The sequence below is a fragment of the Saccopteryx bilineata genome, chromosome 10 (genome assembly GCF_036850765.1).
Source record: "Saccopteryx bilineata isolate mSacBil1 chromosome 10, mSacBil1_pri_phased_curated, whole genome shotgun sequence".
Lineage (NCBI taxonomy): Eukaryota > Metazoa > Chordata > Mammalia > Chiroptera > Emballonuridae > Saccopteryx > Saccopteryx bilineata.
In genome coordinates, this window is record NC_089499.1 from 12,896,914 (window position 1) to 12,912,967 (window position 16,054).

Here is a 16,054-nt window from a genome sequence, read left to right on the forward strand (position 1 = left end):
GTAGACTGAATAAAGCAGACTTCTCTCCTTAATGTGGGTGGTCCTCATCCAATCAGTTGAAGGCCTGAATAGAACAAAAAAGATTGACCTTCCCCCAGGTAAGAGAGAACTCTGATGTGTTTACATTGGGACGCTGACTTTTTCCTACCTCCAGACTCAAACTGAAACATCAGCTCTTCCTGGGACTGAAGTTTGCTGGCCTTTGGACCAGACTTACACTGTTGGCTTTCTCCTGGTTCTCCAGAGGCCCATCTTGGGGTTTAGTAGCCTATATAACCATGTGAACCAATTCCTTATAATAAAAACCTTTATTTTATACATATATATGCATTTATACACATATCCTATTGGTTCGGTTTTTCTGGAGAACTCTGATGAAAACACACACATACAAACATTACACTTTATTAGCAAATAAATAACCTGCTTTATAAACCCTGACTACATTTTTATGGCTTTCTTGGCAATGACTGTACCTACAAGAAACAAAACCCAGTATTCACATTAAAGCCCAGAGCATTTCTCTGCTATCTTGGATTAGAACCATGCCTTCAATCCGTCCCTTCTGTTTTCTGAGGTCCTGGACACAGTGGAAGCCCTGTGATGCCTCCCTGTCTGCGTCTCACCCTTTGGGTCATTTCACGGTGCTCCGCTGCACAGAGGGTGGCCTAAAAAATACTCGATAAAAATACACAGTTCTGCCCTGGCCGGTTGGCTCAGTGGTAAGAGCGTCAGCCTGGCGTGCAGAAGTCCTAGGTTCGATTCCTGGCCAGGGCACACAGGAGAGGCGCCCATCTGCTTCTCCATCCCTCCCCCTCTCCTTCCTCTCTGTCTCTCTCTTCCCCTCCCGCAGCGAGGCTCCATTGGAGCAAGGAGGGCCCGGGCACTGGGGATGGCTCCTTGGCCTCTACCCCAGGCGCTAGAGTGGCTCTGGTCGAGACAGAGCGACGCCCTGGAGGGGCAGAGCATCGCCCCCTGGTGGGCAGAGCGTCGCCCCCTGGTGGGCGTGCCGGGTGGATCCCGGTCGGGTGCATGCGGGAGTCTGTCTGACTGTCTTTCCCTGTTTCCAGCTTCGGAAAAATACAAAAAAAAAAAGTAAAAAAAAAAAATACACAGTTCTTCAGCCTACTGAGAATCTCCTTTTCAGTTTCACCTGGAAAGTGACGCTTTTTGCTCTCTCTCTACTACATAAAAGGCTGGTACATTCCTTCTGCCTGTAATTAAAGTGCGTCATGATAAGAGTTGGCAGCTGGCTGCATTTGAAACTATACCACATAATTACAATGGATAGCATAAGACTATGACAGAGAGATACATTAAAACGCACTAATTCAGACTTCAACAGTTCCGAATTTGTGATCAGACATGGTAGGCTAAAATGTACTGTTCCATTTGTCCTCAGAGTAAAGGGATTAAAACAACTAATAGTAGATGAGAAAAGGAGAATATTTGCCTTCCAAAGAGAGCAAATCGTTATCAAGTACTCACTTAGATACATGAATTTATATGTAAACACCACAATTACAGCATAAGCAAATAACAGGTGCAGAGCCTGGGTCTTGAGTATGCAAACCTCAGAGGGCTCCACAAGGCACACACACCTTCGCCAAGTACAGGCTGGGGCAGCTTGTGGTGGAGGACAGCTAGGCCCCGTGTGGTAAGGGCTACCTGAGGAATGGGCTGTGAGCCAATGCACTGAGGAGACACGGGGAGGCTCCCGGGAGTTGGCGATGCCTGGATCAGGACCCTAAGGAGGAAGAAGGTTGACCAGGTGTCCAGGCTGGGGGAGGACTGCAGACAGGGGCTTCCCTCAGAGATGTGCTTACCGCTCAACACATCTGCTGCAGGAGTGCGGAGGGAGGCTGTGAAGCCATGTGCAAGAGCTTGGTCTTCACCTGAGCGCCCTGGGAGCCACTGCAGGGTCCTGAACAGGGGAGCAACCGGAGGCACAGCATTTGTGCTTTTCTGGGGTCACTCAGGGAGCAGTGAGAGATGGAACGGTGAACAAGGACAGAGGCGGGTAAGCGGGAGCCAGTGTGTGGTCCGTGTGAGAGCTCTAAGTTGAGAAGAAAGTGGAGGAAAATGACTCAACCCTGCCTATTTACTCTCTGATTAAAACGCTTTCTTACTGGGAAATACTCAGGCAGTTCAAAGTTCAACTCCCCAGTGGGGCCGCCCCTCCCCTCTTCCTTCTCCTTCCCAAGATGGCACCTGGCACCAGGGTCAGGATTTGCTGCTCTCATGACAATGAATGCAAGGGTGACCAGTATACACGCAGCCCTTCTATGCTGCGCTCTGCTGTGGGGGCGCTGGCCTGGTGTTCGGACCATATCTATCAAGGAGTAGCCAGCCCTCTTTATCCTTGGGCATAAATGGTACAGAGGCTTCCTTTTTGCAGGCCTAGTCTGTTGCTACTGCTGAGGGCCTGTCTTCCCCACAGCAGAGACCAGCACTGAGCCCTTCCCCAGGACATGGGGTGGGGGGGACCAGTCAAGCACCCAGTGGCAGAGTGATTACACTAGACCCTTTCATCATAGAGGGGGTAGCAGTTCCTCCCTGGAATAGACACATAGACTGGCCATCTCTGCCTGTAAGGCTCCTGTCTGCATGTGTATCTGTCACTTACAGAAGAGTTAACTCACTGTCATGGTTCCTTCACCATGCTGTGACTGACCAAGAAACTCCTTTTAGAGCAAACACGTTTCACCACGGACTCATGCTCACGGAACTTCACTAGTCTCACCAACGTCCTGCAACACCCGGGGAAATGGTGACATGATCAGTACTCCACCTCTGGACCAGATGATGTTCAAAACACCTCTCCGAGCTGACCCTTTTTTTTGCCGTGGTTTCTTCGAGGACCCCAGGCCCCGACGGCAATAAATAGATTTCTTTCTTTATTTTTGAAGGCCTTAATGTTGAAATAAATGTTTGAACTAGACTAGAGTGTACATTTTCAAAAGGGAAATAGTTTCGAATAGGAAAGCTTACAATAAGATATTGTGCTCAGCCGGGCCTTTCAAACTGTGGTTATATTCAGAGACGCATGAGCAACAACATTGCAGAGATTTGATCCTAGATAATAACTTATTGAATAGGAAACAAAGAGCAGAGGGAAGTCATCCTCGGCAATAACAAAGAAATCTCCAATTCAGTACCCTAGCAGGAGGGAAATGGTTTAATGATCTTTAACGGCAGCCTGATCCATGGAGGGGTCGGCAACACATCTTCCACCAGCGGGAGGTTCGGACCCACATACTGTACTTTAATTAAAGTGAGCCACTTCGAGGATAATCAAAGGTGTGCTACGGAATTCTACAGACACGATTACAGAACTCTTAAGCAGAAGCTAATCAAAATAGATGTAGCTTAATTTAAAAAAAAAAAGTGATTCGGGAATTTGAGAGGGATAACAGAAGGCTGGTCAGGTAGCTTGGCATTGAATAGTATGTAATTCCTGTGGATATTTATTTCAAATTGGATAGAAATGAAAAACAATTTTTTTCTTAGTTCTTTTCCCTCAAATTCCAAAGGCAATACCGCTAAAAGAATAATGTCAGTATTCTATAATGTGGTCAGTGGAGTTTGCCATTGGCTGTGCCCATTGATCCTAAAGTCAACAAACACACCTTGAGTGCCCATGTGCGCCCAGAGATATGTCAGGCAAAGGAGAACACAGAAATGAAGCATGCAGCCCTGCTCCGAGCTTCCTCAGACAGTGGCGGGGCAACATCCCAACAATATGTACCCCCCCGGCCCAGCGGGGGGGTACCTGTACCATCTCTTTCTTTTGAATTCTCAATTCTGCAAAAACAGTTATCAAAGGGGAACAACCCACCCAGAAGCTCATCAGAAAGAGCCTATCATAGCCCTCTGCTCCCTCTCACTCTTTTCATATTTTCCCTTAGAGTTTCTGTGTGGTTTTCAGTACCCCCCCCCCAAAAAAAACCCATTTAAGAAAATTGGAAAGATGATAATGGTGTAAGAAAAAATGAATCACCTGACACCATCAAACAAATAGAACGAGTGTTAACATATTGGTTCATGTAACTCCATTTCCCCCAATCTTTGTAGGTGCTGTGTTGTTTCTGTCCTATTATACCCAGATGTAGCATCTCTTCTTCACTAAATACATTATCTCCATGTTCGCATGATCACTTTTAAGTATCACTCCTCATGGTTGCATTATGTTGTATCAAGTAGATGCGTTTACTGACCTGCTCCTGGTGTTGTACTGGATTCCAAATCTGAAGTATTTTGGATAAACATCTTGTGCATAACGGGTTTTCCACACTGAAGATATTATCCCTTAGGCTAGATTCCAAGAAACAAAATGAGGAGGTCTAAGGTTAATAATAGTAAGTGCCCTGAGACACATTTTCTGGCATCTGTTGAAGGGCCACAGCTACACAGTGAAGCCACCTGAATGAGCAAAATTGACACAGGTTGTTGAACTGCCTTTATTTGTGCAGACTCGCTGGGGGATTGCTTTAACTAAAACAATTTTAGTAAGTACTTTTTAAAAAATAGCTTTTGCTGCTAAATAGAAGATTTTCAGTAAGGCCCTACCTGAGAAACAAGTGCCATGTGTGACAGACTGATGGCATCTTCTTAAAATTCTCTGATTTTATCCGATGTATCTGATGGGAGTATTAAGTATGGAATGCCTGTCCACCCAAATCTCAAAAGCTTATCCCCAAGACCTTCAGAATAATGAGTCTAAACAGGGAGGGGGGGGACATAAGATCTCAGCCTCTGTGACTCTCAGTCTCTGTGACTGTCTGGCAATTAAGTGAATTTCTCACATATTTCTAATAGGAGTGGAAACACTGTGAGACATCTATTTCCACTGGGAAGTAATTATTTGAGGAGTTCTTCCGTGAATCTGGAGAAGAATCACTTGAAGAAAAGTAATGCCAGGTGGCTATAATGGTGTTCTGGGATTCTTTTCTACTTGGGGAGACACTGAAATTATTTCCAAAATACAAACAAAAGCCATGCATACGTGATGCAGAGACAGGCACACAGGTGAGAGGCGGGTGTGGAAGAAACAGTAAGAGTTTGGAACTCGCCCTGGCCGGTTGGCTCAGCGGTAGAGCGTCGGCCTAGCGTGCGGAGGACCCGGGTTCGATTCCCGGCCAGGGCACACAGGAGAAGTGCCCATCTGCTTCTCCACCCCTCCGCCGCGCTTTTCTCTCTGTCTCTCTCTTCCCCTCCCGCAGCCAAGGCTCCATTGGAGCAGAGATGGCCCGGGTGCTGGGGTTGGCTCCTTGGCCTCTGCCCCAGGCGCTAGAGTGGCTCTGGTCACAACATGGCGACACCCAGGATGGGCAGAGCATCGTCCCCTGGTGGGCAGAGCGTCGCCCCATGGTGGGCGTGCCGGGTGGATCCCGGTCGGGCGCATGCGGGAGTCTGTCTGACTGTCTCTCCCTGTTTCTAGCTTCAGAAAAACGGAGGAAAAAAAAAAAAGAGTTTGGAACTCTGCTTACTCTACCTTACAGTCCAACATTGCTCTCACTCCTGATTTTACAGACACGAGAGTATTCCAGACTTCCCTTAACTTCCATCTGACCGCAGGAGTGTTAGATGCTCTGCAAAATAACTCTAACTTTTCCCACTAAGTGATGATTAATTCAGCTATTGGGGAACATTTCAATTTACTCAAAACAACTTGGGTATGTGGATGTACTTTTAAACTGAATATTTCAAACCTCAACACAAATCAAGTAAGGCTGATTAAAGTTTAGCATCCAAATTGAGATGTGCCATGATTGAAAAATATACACCAGATTTCAGAGGTTGGTATGTAAAAAAAAGAAGAGCAAAGAACACATTAATCATTTTTATATTGATTATAGCGACTGAGATCTAAGCAACTGAAATGAGAGAAATGCAGATGGACACGTTTGGGGTACAGTTCATGGATTCAGCTTCCAAAATCTTGATTTGGAGATGGTTCTTGAAGAGCCAGGAGAAGATGCTAAGTTGGGTGTTCAAAAAGTGTGGGAGAGAGGTCCAGCCTAGAATTACATATGTGAGGATCATTGGCACATAGACGGTATTTAAAACTATGAAATAAGAGGAAATCTGTAGGGAGAGAATATAAATAGAAGGCAAAGAGGATCAGACTCAACTCTGGTCACTCCAACGTTAACAAGTCAAACAAAAGACAAAGAACCACCTGGAGAGAAGAGAAGGAACTACCAAGGAGGAAGAAGGAAAACCAAGATGGCATCCTCCAGGTCTTCGAAAGAAGAGTATCAGGAGAAGGGGTTGCTTGGAGGAGTCAGACGGTGCTAAAAGTGCACGTAGGATGAGGACTGAGAACTTCCTGTGAGGTTGAGGGAACTGGGCTGGGTGGGTTTAACAGAGAAGGGGGGGCATAGAAAGTGGAGGCCACCTCTTCAGGCTTCCTTAACCTGCCGTGACTTAGAAGGGACTTGGTTTTGTGTCCCACTGAGAGCCCTCGCCACCCAGAGAAATGGTCTTGTCAGACAGGCAGAGCCTCCTCCCACACACCCCCACTTCACCTTGATTCTCCCAGCGGCCCTTCCACCTTTTAGGGGAAACAGTTTGAGTCCTCGCTCAGATTTTTCAAAAACGGCATATGGTGTTGTGTGTTTCATTCTCCCAGTCCCTTCTGGATCACGTATAGAAGAGAACGGGAAATGCATCATTACAGCCCCATCCACCATCAGCAGCAGCTTGAGGAGTGGGGGGGGAAACTGAGGCAGAAAGTGAGGCTGGTGGGAGTGGGAAGAACAAGCATGAGAGACCTCCCACCCGAGCACTGTGGGAAGAAGGAGTCAGAGATGGAAACGCAGAGACGGGCGGGGGATCTCGGGTCCTCAGCACCACATGGAGAGATCTGCAGTCCTGGGAGCGGCGCCTGACATTCTTTGAACCACAAAGCTGGAAAATTGACAGGTGAATTTCTAAAAGGCTGTAAACAAAGATTCGGTTTAAACAGCATTTTTAAAACACTTCTTCTAATTAGCCATAAAAGGAAGAGACCAATCTTGGATACTCTGATTACATGTCATTCTAGTAAAATCAAAGTCCCTAATGATCAATAAATTGCTTGTCAAAAGAAGCAAAACAACAAAACCACATTTATATAACACAAGCACACAAAGGCAGCCCCTGCCATATCTGCTGAGGCTGGAGCTGCTCAGATAAAGTGGCGGGATGCTTGAGACAAGGGTTTTCAGGAGGGGGTCAGGAGGGGGTTGGAGGCTGGAGGCCGCTGCTCATGGAGATCGGGTATCTTCAGAAAATAAACAATGCAGAGAGGCTCGGGCTATTTCCTCCTCTCCAGTGACATCGAGGCCTCCGTGCCTAGGACATGATCCTGCACACTTGGAGCTAGTTACATTTCATACCAAAAAGGGGGAAGCATATTCAATGTCATTAGCTGCCCTGAGCCACCAGTCAGTGTCAAAAGATTATTTGGGGACTTTGGCAAATAGCCCAGTTAGATCCTGGGGCCTTAGGCACCTCTGTCTTCCAGGTGCCCACCCTTCCTCACGTGTCTGTCATTCTTCTCCCAAGTGTCTGCTCAGTGAGATTAAGTTGTCAGCCCACAGAATGGATTCTGCGTCCCAGCCTCAGATCACGTATCTGTCACCTCGGCTGCATGACACTGTAAATCACAGAAAGCCACGAAACAACTTTCCACAGAGTGTTTTCCTTTGCTCAGCGAAAGATGAATAAATATATACACACAAATTTAACTCCTAATCACCTGGGGAAGGTAACGGGAGAAAATAACACGTGGTTGAATACAAAACCAAAACTGGTTTTCAAACAGCATGTCGGCAGTTTCAAATAGCTCTTTCACCTCCCCTTACACGAATGCAGACTTGAGTCTCAGAGTGAGTGTGAAGCAGGTGAGGTTCAAACCTCAGTGAAGTATTCAGCCCGACTCCCAACCAAGTCCATCTTTCAGCCTTTCCTCCAATAAACTTCTGAAGGTCTTCCTGTCACTAGCAACTGATCACATAAACACATTCACATTAGGGAGCTCATGGTCCATTAGTACTTCAGAGTGGCCCCAACCAAGGTCTTCTATATTTTAAAAGAAGATACGATGAAAAGAACAATTGTCCAATGGTGGAACCCATGCCCTGGGATGGGAGGCATAGAGCTGGGCCAAGGGGCTTCTCTGATCCTTAACAGGTGACCTCACCTCTTCCTGTGAGCTGCCTCGATTAAAGGTCCCATGAAATAGCTGACCTTTTACTTAAACTCTTATCAATTCTCCTAAGCTAAGCAAATATTTACATGATGTTAATAATTTATGTACTTATATGTAATCACTTGTATAATGTAAGATTTGAAATGAAAAGGTCAAAAACCTCTAAGTCATCAAAAAGCCATCATGGAAAAACAGATGAAAAAATACGGTATATTCATATGGTGGGATGATACTTAATAGTTAAAATATAAACATAATCTGTATAAAACAATCTGATAGATCTCTCAAAAACACAATATCATAATGTCAGTTTCCTTTGCAGAAAGTAAGAGAAAGAACCCTCATGAAAAACTATAGTGAAGTCTGCTGTGAAGAACCAATAAACACGAAGCTATGTTCTGCCTCGCCAGAAAAAATAAGCAAAGTGAAAAAACAAGATTCTGGGTTTTTTCCTTTGCCTGTGAAATTGGCAACATTGATGAATAATTATACTTATCATTGGCAAGGCATGGGGAACTGGCACACTCATACACTACCAATAGCAAAATAAATGTATAAACTTCCCTGGAGGACTTTTTGGCAATATGGATCCAAAAAAATTTTTAAGTAAACAAAATTTGACAAAGGAATTCATCCTAAGAAAATTAAGATGTGTACAAAGATGAAGTTACAGTAAAAAAGTAACTGCTTAATGTTTTAAAAGAATAATTTTGTGGAATAAATTATGGTACATAGATGAAATGGATTATCAGGAGGATAAAAGTAATGACAGAGAAGTATACTTACGATGTTACTGCTCCTCATATGTTGTTGAATAAAATAAAATCTTATTTGTGTTTTAAAAATTATATTCATGTGGTCCTTATTATTCAAGGATATCTGGAACCAGAGAAGAGTCACTTAAAATGAATCGAGGTAAAATGGGGACCAAAATTTCATGATAAAGAATGGGAAATTAAAAGATTTTATTAGTAAACCTTTCCTTTTGAAAAAAAATAAATAACAAGAAAATAATTTTATTTGATATTTTAGCAAATTTTGGTAACAGTATTTTTCATGGGAGCAGATATTTAAGATAGATCCTAAAATTCATGTTGATCCCAGCAATCCCTCTCTCTACTGGGTATCTATCTGAAAAACTCAAGAACATTGGTACACAAAGACACATGCACCCCCATGTTCATCGCATCATTATTCACGGTGGCCAAGACATGGAAACAACCAAAGTGTCCCGCAGTAGAGGATTATATAGAAAAGATGTGCACATCTACAGTGGAATACTACTCAGCCATAAGAAAGGATGACATATTGCCATTTACAACAATATGAATGGACCTTGAGAACATTATACTGAGTGAAATAAATATGTCATAAAAGACTAAGAACTATATGATTTCACACATAGGTGGGATATAAAACTGAGACTCAAGACCCATGGACATAGATAAAAGTGAAATGGTTACCAAGGGAAAGAGGATGTGGTGAAGGGGATGGGGGGAAAGAAGTAAAAAGGGACAAATATATGGTGACAAAAAAATGATTTGACTTTAGGTGATGGGCACACAATGCAATCAACAGTTCAAGTGCTATAGAGATGTTTACCTGAAACTTATGTATTCTTATTGACCAATGTCACCCCATTAAACCTAATTTCTAAATAAATGATAAATAATAAAATTCATGTTGAAGCCTAAATGGTCAAGAATAGCCAAGACAGTTTTGAAGAAAAAGGCTAGGAAGAGAAGACTTATTATAAAGCTTTAATAATTAAATAAAAATGGTATTAGCTTAGGAATCACAAAAGGAACAGAACAGAGCTAAGAAACAGATCCAAAAATAGAACAAAAATTGGTATAGGGCAGAGATAGTAGCAACAAAATAAATACAAAATAGTTAGCTACTCATTAAACGATAATGGAATAGTTTTCAATATGGGAACCATTAGATCCCTGCCTCATACTTACAGAAATATACATTTCAGATTTGTTTAAAGATCTAAAAGTTTTATGTAGTAAAAAATGGCAGTGCATAGAAAAGAAAACTCAAAACCCAAGGTGTGTACATGTGTGTGTGTGTATTAAATTGCTAAGGAAAACGGAAAGGAAAAGAGCAGTGAGAAGCATTCTATACTTATCAGATTAACCCAAAGTAGAGCATCTGATTAAATAGCAGGCACACTCAAAGACATGGGGATCCAAGGAACTCCAGCAGAGTGCTGGTGGTGAGCACCACAACTGTTTCAGAACGCAATCTGAAAAACCTAGTAGGGTTGAAGTAACAAGTCAGATGTTGATGCCAGAGTATCCTACTACCCAGATGCCAGATGTCCAACATCTGGGGGTATACACCCTAGATACACTCCTGTACATTTCTTTTCTTTTCTTTTTTTGTATTTTTCTGAAGTTGGAAATGGGGAGGCAGTCAGACAGACTCCCACATGTGCCCGACCGAGATCTACCTGGCATGCCCACCAGGGGGCGATGCTCTCTCCATCTGGGGCATTGCTCTGTTGAGACCAGAGGCATTCTAGCACCTGAGGCAGAGGCCATGGAGCCATCCTCAGCGCCCGGGCCAACTTTGCTCCAATGGAGCCTCAGCTTCGGGAGGGGAAGAGAGAGACAGAGAGGAAGGAGGGAAGGGTGGAGAAGCAAATGGGCGCTTCTCCTGTGTGCCCAGGTCAGGAATTGAACCCGGGACTCCTGCACGCCAGGCCGATGTTCTACCACTGAGCCAACCGGCCAGGGCACTCCTGTACATTTCTATAAGATCTTATCAAGGATATTCCCTGCAATACTATTTACAGTAGCAAAAGGGAAAAACATCTTTTGGTCCATCAATGGGGAATATTTAAACTCTGAGGTATCATAGGAATATTACATCCATAATTATAAACCTGTGTAATCAACACGTATCAAAAACAACACCAGGCCCTGGCCGGTTGGCTCAGCGGTAGAGCATCAGCCTGGCGTGCGGGGGACCCGGGTTCGATTCCCGGCCAGGGCACACAGGAGAAGCACCCATTTGCTTCTCCACCCTTCCCTCCTTCCTCTCTGTCTCTCTCTCCCCCTCCCGCAGCCAAGGCTCCATTGGAGCAAAGATGGCGGGGGCGCTGGGGATGGCTCCTTGGCCTCTGCCCCAGGTGCTAGAGTGGCTCTGGTCGTGGCAGAGCGAGGCCTCGGAGGGGCAGAGCATCGCCCCCTGGTGGGCAGAGAGTCGCCCCTGGTGGGCGTGCCGGGTGGATCCCGGTCGGGTGCATGCGGGAGTCTGTCTGACTGTCTCTCCCTGTTTCCAGCTTCAGAAAAATACAAAAACAAAAACAAAAACAAAAAAACAAGTTAAAAAAAAAAACAAAGAAGAAGAGGAAGAAAATACTCAGTTCCAATGTTACAGGTTGTATGGATTCAACCCAGATTCTCACCCTTCCGTGTCTGAATTTCCCTGTTGCTCAGCAGAGAGTTTTCTACGGTAACCCCATACTTAGACTCAGTAGTTACTAAATGTAAAGTACTGTGCTAGGTGCCAGGGAGGACAAAAGAAATATGCAGGGCTCCTTTCACCTTGCAGAAGGGTGCGCGTCAGCTAGGGGAGCTGCCCGAGAGACCTGGCCCACACCTCGCTCTGCTCGGGGGCACACAGCGTGTACACTTAGGAAGAGTGCTTGATTTTCAAGACCCAGTTTCCTCATCTAGAACATGGGAAAGCCACCCTCCTCCTCTTGTGAAGATTAAATGTATGTCCAGCACAGAGCACATCCTCAACAGTCTTAGCAAACGGGGGCAGGGCAGCCATCACATGAACACCATCATCTAAAGGGCATCCCAGTCCCACTGGCAGTCGAGTGAGAAGGCGATGGACCAGAGATGGGCACTGGCTGCTTCTCTAAGAGGTTTCCACAGCTGTATACAACATACCCCCCCCCACACACACACACACAATGTTCCCCTGGCGACTTGGCCCCCATGCTGTGGAAGGCGGAGGACATTTCTTCCAGCAGCAGTTTGGCTATACTCGGGCCTATTTATTCTGCAGGTTTACCCTGGACAGAGCTCTGTCAGAAGAGCTACCAGCCCCAGGAAAGAGAGCTGCTTCTCTCACGCCTTTGGGGGATGCTAGGGTGAGATGACACCAGAAGATACCACAACACACCTAAGCTAGCTTCTCAGCTGACCCTCTGTAAAATGCCAAGAACATACTGCAGCTCCATTTCACTAAGGAGAAGGCAACAGTGTCTCAGCAACACCTGCCCCAACCCACAGGCCACCCTCCTGAAATACTGGGTTCTTATCCATGGACTTAGCAGGTTCCAGAAGGGAGGCCTGCCTGCCAGACACTGGCAACACCTTGGTTTGGAAATCACTTTTGAAGATCCTGGATGGTTGCATTTTATTGCTGGGATTCCTTCCAGAGGGCTTAGGAAAAAAAAAGGGTGGGCATTTCAGTTCTCCTGCCAGTGTGGCGCCACCGTGTGGCAACAGCACATAAAAGCTTATAAATCCTAGCCTTGAGTTTCACCCGTTTTTAACTTTGAGGAATTCTGTTTTCATTTTTATGTTTCAATTGAGAATTCAGTCATATATTTCCTTCATTCATAATTTATTATCACACTATTTCAGATATTCATTCTTCAAATACACTCTATGAATAAACCAGCCTCCATTTGTCAATGTTAGCACTGTTTTAAGTGGTGTCTGCCTAGCGACATCAGGGTGTTGAGGGGTTTAAAACCCAGTTCAGAGTCCACCCAGATCTCAAGACCAAATTCTTCCTTCTAGCTCTCTGGACTGGCTTAGGTATATCTATCTTGGGTTTGCATACATTAAAAAAAAAGGGAGGTAGAAAACCATCTAGCAGTTTCATTTACACATTAAAACTAAAATGATAAAATAAATAATAATATTCATAAAAATACAAGTCACCTGACAAAACTAAGCAGGATGGTGGTTACCCTTGGGAGATAGTGTCTGTAGGGGTCATGGGGAGACTGGAAACATTCTAGGTCTTAATTTGGGACCTGGTTCCACAGGTGTGTTCAGCTTGTGAAAAATCTATTGAGCTTACACTTTGATATAATGTTAAAACAAATTCACTACGGTCTGGCCAGTCTTCCCTCCTTAACTTGCCTTTGAGGCAAAAGTCTGTGTAAACACAATAATATCCAGGAAGGCAAACCAGGGTATGCTCAGTTCTCTATGAAGTGACTCAATTGTACTAAAGGCCAAGGTCACAGATGAACTCTCCTCTGTCCCTCTTGGCAGAGAGAAAGGAGAAAAGACACAGACTATATACCACAATCTTAGTTTAAATTGCCATGGCCGGGAAAGAAGTAGTATGAAGATGAAATGTAGTCGTATTTTCAAAGTCTTACCAAACCAAATTTCTCTGGAAAGGATTTTTAGATCTGTGAATCGGGTCCTAGAGGCTGCTGTAAATTTAAAAAAAAAAAATTTTTTTTTCTCTTTACATTGCCTCCATTTCCGCCCCACAGTTTAAGTTCCTCCTGGACCATCTTCTCTCCACTTTTACATCAATCATTCTCCCTGAACCCCAACTGCCTTAGGAAAACTGAAAGGCAGGAATAGCTCCATTTTATGGATTAAAAAGTTGAGGCTCAAAAATGTCTGTCAGAAAATCATGGCCCTGGCCGGTTGGCTCAGTGGTAGAGCATCGGCCTGGCGTGTAGAGGTCCCGGGTTCAATTCCCGGCCAGGGCACACAGGAGAAGCGCCCATCTGCTTCTCCACCCCTCCCCCTCTCCTTCCTCTCTGTCTCTCTCTTCCCCTCCCTCAGCGAGGCTCCATTGGAGCAAAGATGGCCCGGGCGCTGGGGATGGCTCCTTGGCCTCTGCCTCAGGCGCTAGAGTGGCTCTGGTCGCAACAGAGCGACGCCCGGAGGGGCAGAGCATCGCCCCCTGGTGGGCAGAGCGTCGCCCCCTGGTGGGCGTGCCGGGTGGATCCCGATCGGGCGCATGCGGGAGTCTGACTGTCTCTCCCCGTTTCCAGCTTCAGAAAAATACAAAAAAAAAAAAAATGTCTGTCAGACTTCACAAAACTAAGTATTCATCTCATCACTGAGTCCGGAGAGGCAGGCTGAGTTGGAGAAACAGGGTGATAACCTCAAAAGAGGAGGGGCGACCCCTCGTCCCCGCCCAAAGTTCTGAGAACGGCTCACAGCCCCACAGGAGCTGTCCTCGAAGGATCTGGAGTGAAAGATACACGTCTGTCAAGATCTACAAATCCTGGGACCGGATTCCACCGTCCCCTGGGAAAGCGTGAGACATCCAGATCAAGGGTAGAGCGAGCGAGCGAGCAGAAAGAAAGCCAAACTCAAGGCATTTTCGAAAAGCTGATGGGAGGCGGTGTTGGGGAAGCCACCCCCAGCGCCCACCCGCTTCTCTTCGGGAGTTCCTGAGCCCACCCTGGTGTGTGCAGCTAGAGTCTCCCGGAGGCGGATCCTCGGGGACAGGGCTTATTCTGGAGAAAGTGACAGAGCAGGACAGATCGCAGAGCAGGCACCTAGCAAATTCCCCTAACCCTGCCGAGACGCGAGCACATTAAGAGACGGGGAATGGAGGGATGCTGCCAACGCCGCAAGTCCAGGGTTCCCACCGCGGAGCGGTTCCTTGACGCGCTCACCGCGACGGTTCCCCGCGTTACTTCCTCGGGATCGGCTCCCGACCTCTCCAGATAAGGCGGAGCTGGGGGCGGGGCGGGGGGAGCGTGAGTGAGAGGCCGGGAGGAAGCGGCGGGGACCACTCTCGCTGCTCCCCTGCAACCGCGCGCCCTTCTCCAGACGGTCCCGGACCGGCCAGAGGCAAGCGAGGCGGCTTCTCACTCCGCGCTCCAGCTGTGACCTTGAGGGAGTCCCTGATTAGCCCCATTTTACAGAAATTAAGAGTCCAAAAGAGTCAAGTCAGCAGTGCGGGGCTGATTCGGGCGCTCACTTCGAGGGTTTAAGGCGCCCCGCGGGTGCGCCGGTCGCGTCGTAGGTGCGCGGTGAACCGCAGCCCAGGAGCGACGTGGCCGGTGGGGATCGGAAACCGCCTGGGAGACGAGGAGGCGAGCTCCGGCCCCGCAGCGGGAGAACGGCGAGGTTCTCACTCTGCGGCCGTGCCCTACAAGTTCAATCCCCCGCCCCGAGCCCCTCTGCAGAGGCGGACTGGCCTGGCCGGGGACCCCGGCTCCGGACTCGCACGGGCTGTGGGGAGACGTGAGAGACACCTCCACACACCCACCCCCGAAGTTGCCGCAACGTAAGAGGGACAGTGGCGCAAAGCCGCCGGAGAGGAGGGGACAGTACTCACACGGGGTAGCCAGGCTGGAGCGGACCCGTGACCTGGGTCACTGATGGTGGCCAGGCTCAGGCCACCGCGCCTCAGGGTGCCTGAGGCACCTGCCGCAGCGCGGCGCGCGGATCAGGAGGCAGCGAGCTGCGAGGCAGGGGCGCAGGTGGGTCGGCGCGCCGGGTCTGAGCTGCAACGCCGCGGGGCTCGGCCGCCGGAACGGCAGCCGCGGCGGGAGTCCGGGAGCAGGCTGGAGGCGGCAGCGTGGCGGCAGCGGCTGCGAGGGAGGCGCCCGCGCCGCAGGCATCCAGGGCCAGCCCGGCCGCAGCCGCCTCTGACATCCGCTGGCCCAGCTGCCGGCCAATCAGAGGCGCCCGGGGCGGGGGCGCGTGCGGAGGCGGGGCGGGGGCGCGTGCGGGGCGCCCGCGTTCGGGGCGGCGCGCGACGGCGCCTGCGCCGGGGCAGGGGTTGCCTGCCCGCGGGTTCTTCAGGCGCTCCTCAGGCGCGCGGGCGGCACGCGCGGGGAGAGCGGGCGCCTCGGAAGGAGGCGGGGCCGGCTGCGCGCGCCGGGGCCGGGGA

At 47.7% G+C, this 16,054-nt stretch overlaps 1 protein-coding gene across 4 annotated transcripts in view; it reads right to left on the reverse strand.

Moving 5' to 3' along the window:
* Positions 1-15,825, reverse strand: part of MYRIP (myosin VIIA and Rab interacting protein) — a 232,449-nt gene extending 216,624 nt beyond the window's left edge. Inside the window, exons 1-2 of one of the 4 annotated variants that reach the window (XM_066244530.1) lie at positions 15,497-15,825; positions 4,218-4,314 (exon numbers count right to left, since the gene is read on the reverse strand). The gene's annotated coding sequence lies outside the window, so the exon portion shown is untranslated. Of the gene's footprint in view, positions 1-1,826; positions 1,843-4,217; positions 4,315-8,983; positions 9,000-15,496 lie in introns of those variants that run through there. The other 3 variants (XM_066244529.1, XM_066244533.1, XM_066244534.1) reach the window with 3 other exon arrangements.
* Between the last annotated feature and the right edge of the window lie 229 nt (positions 15,826-16,054).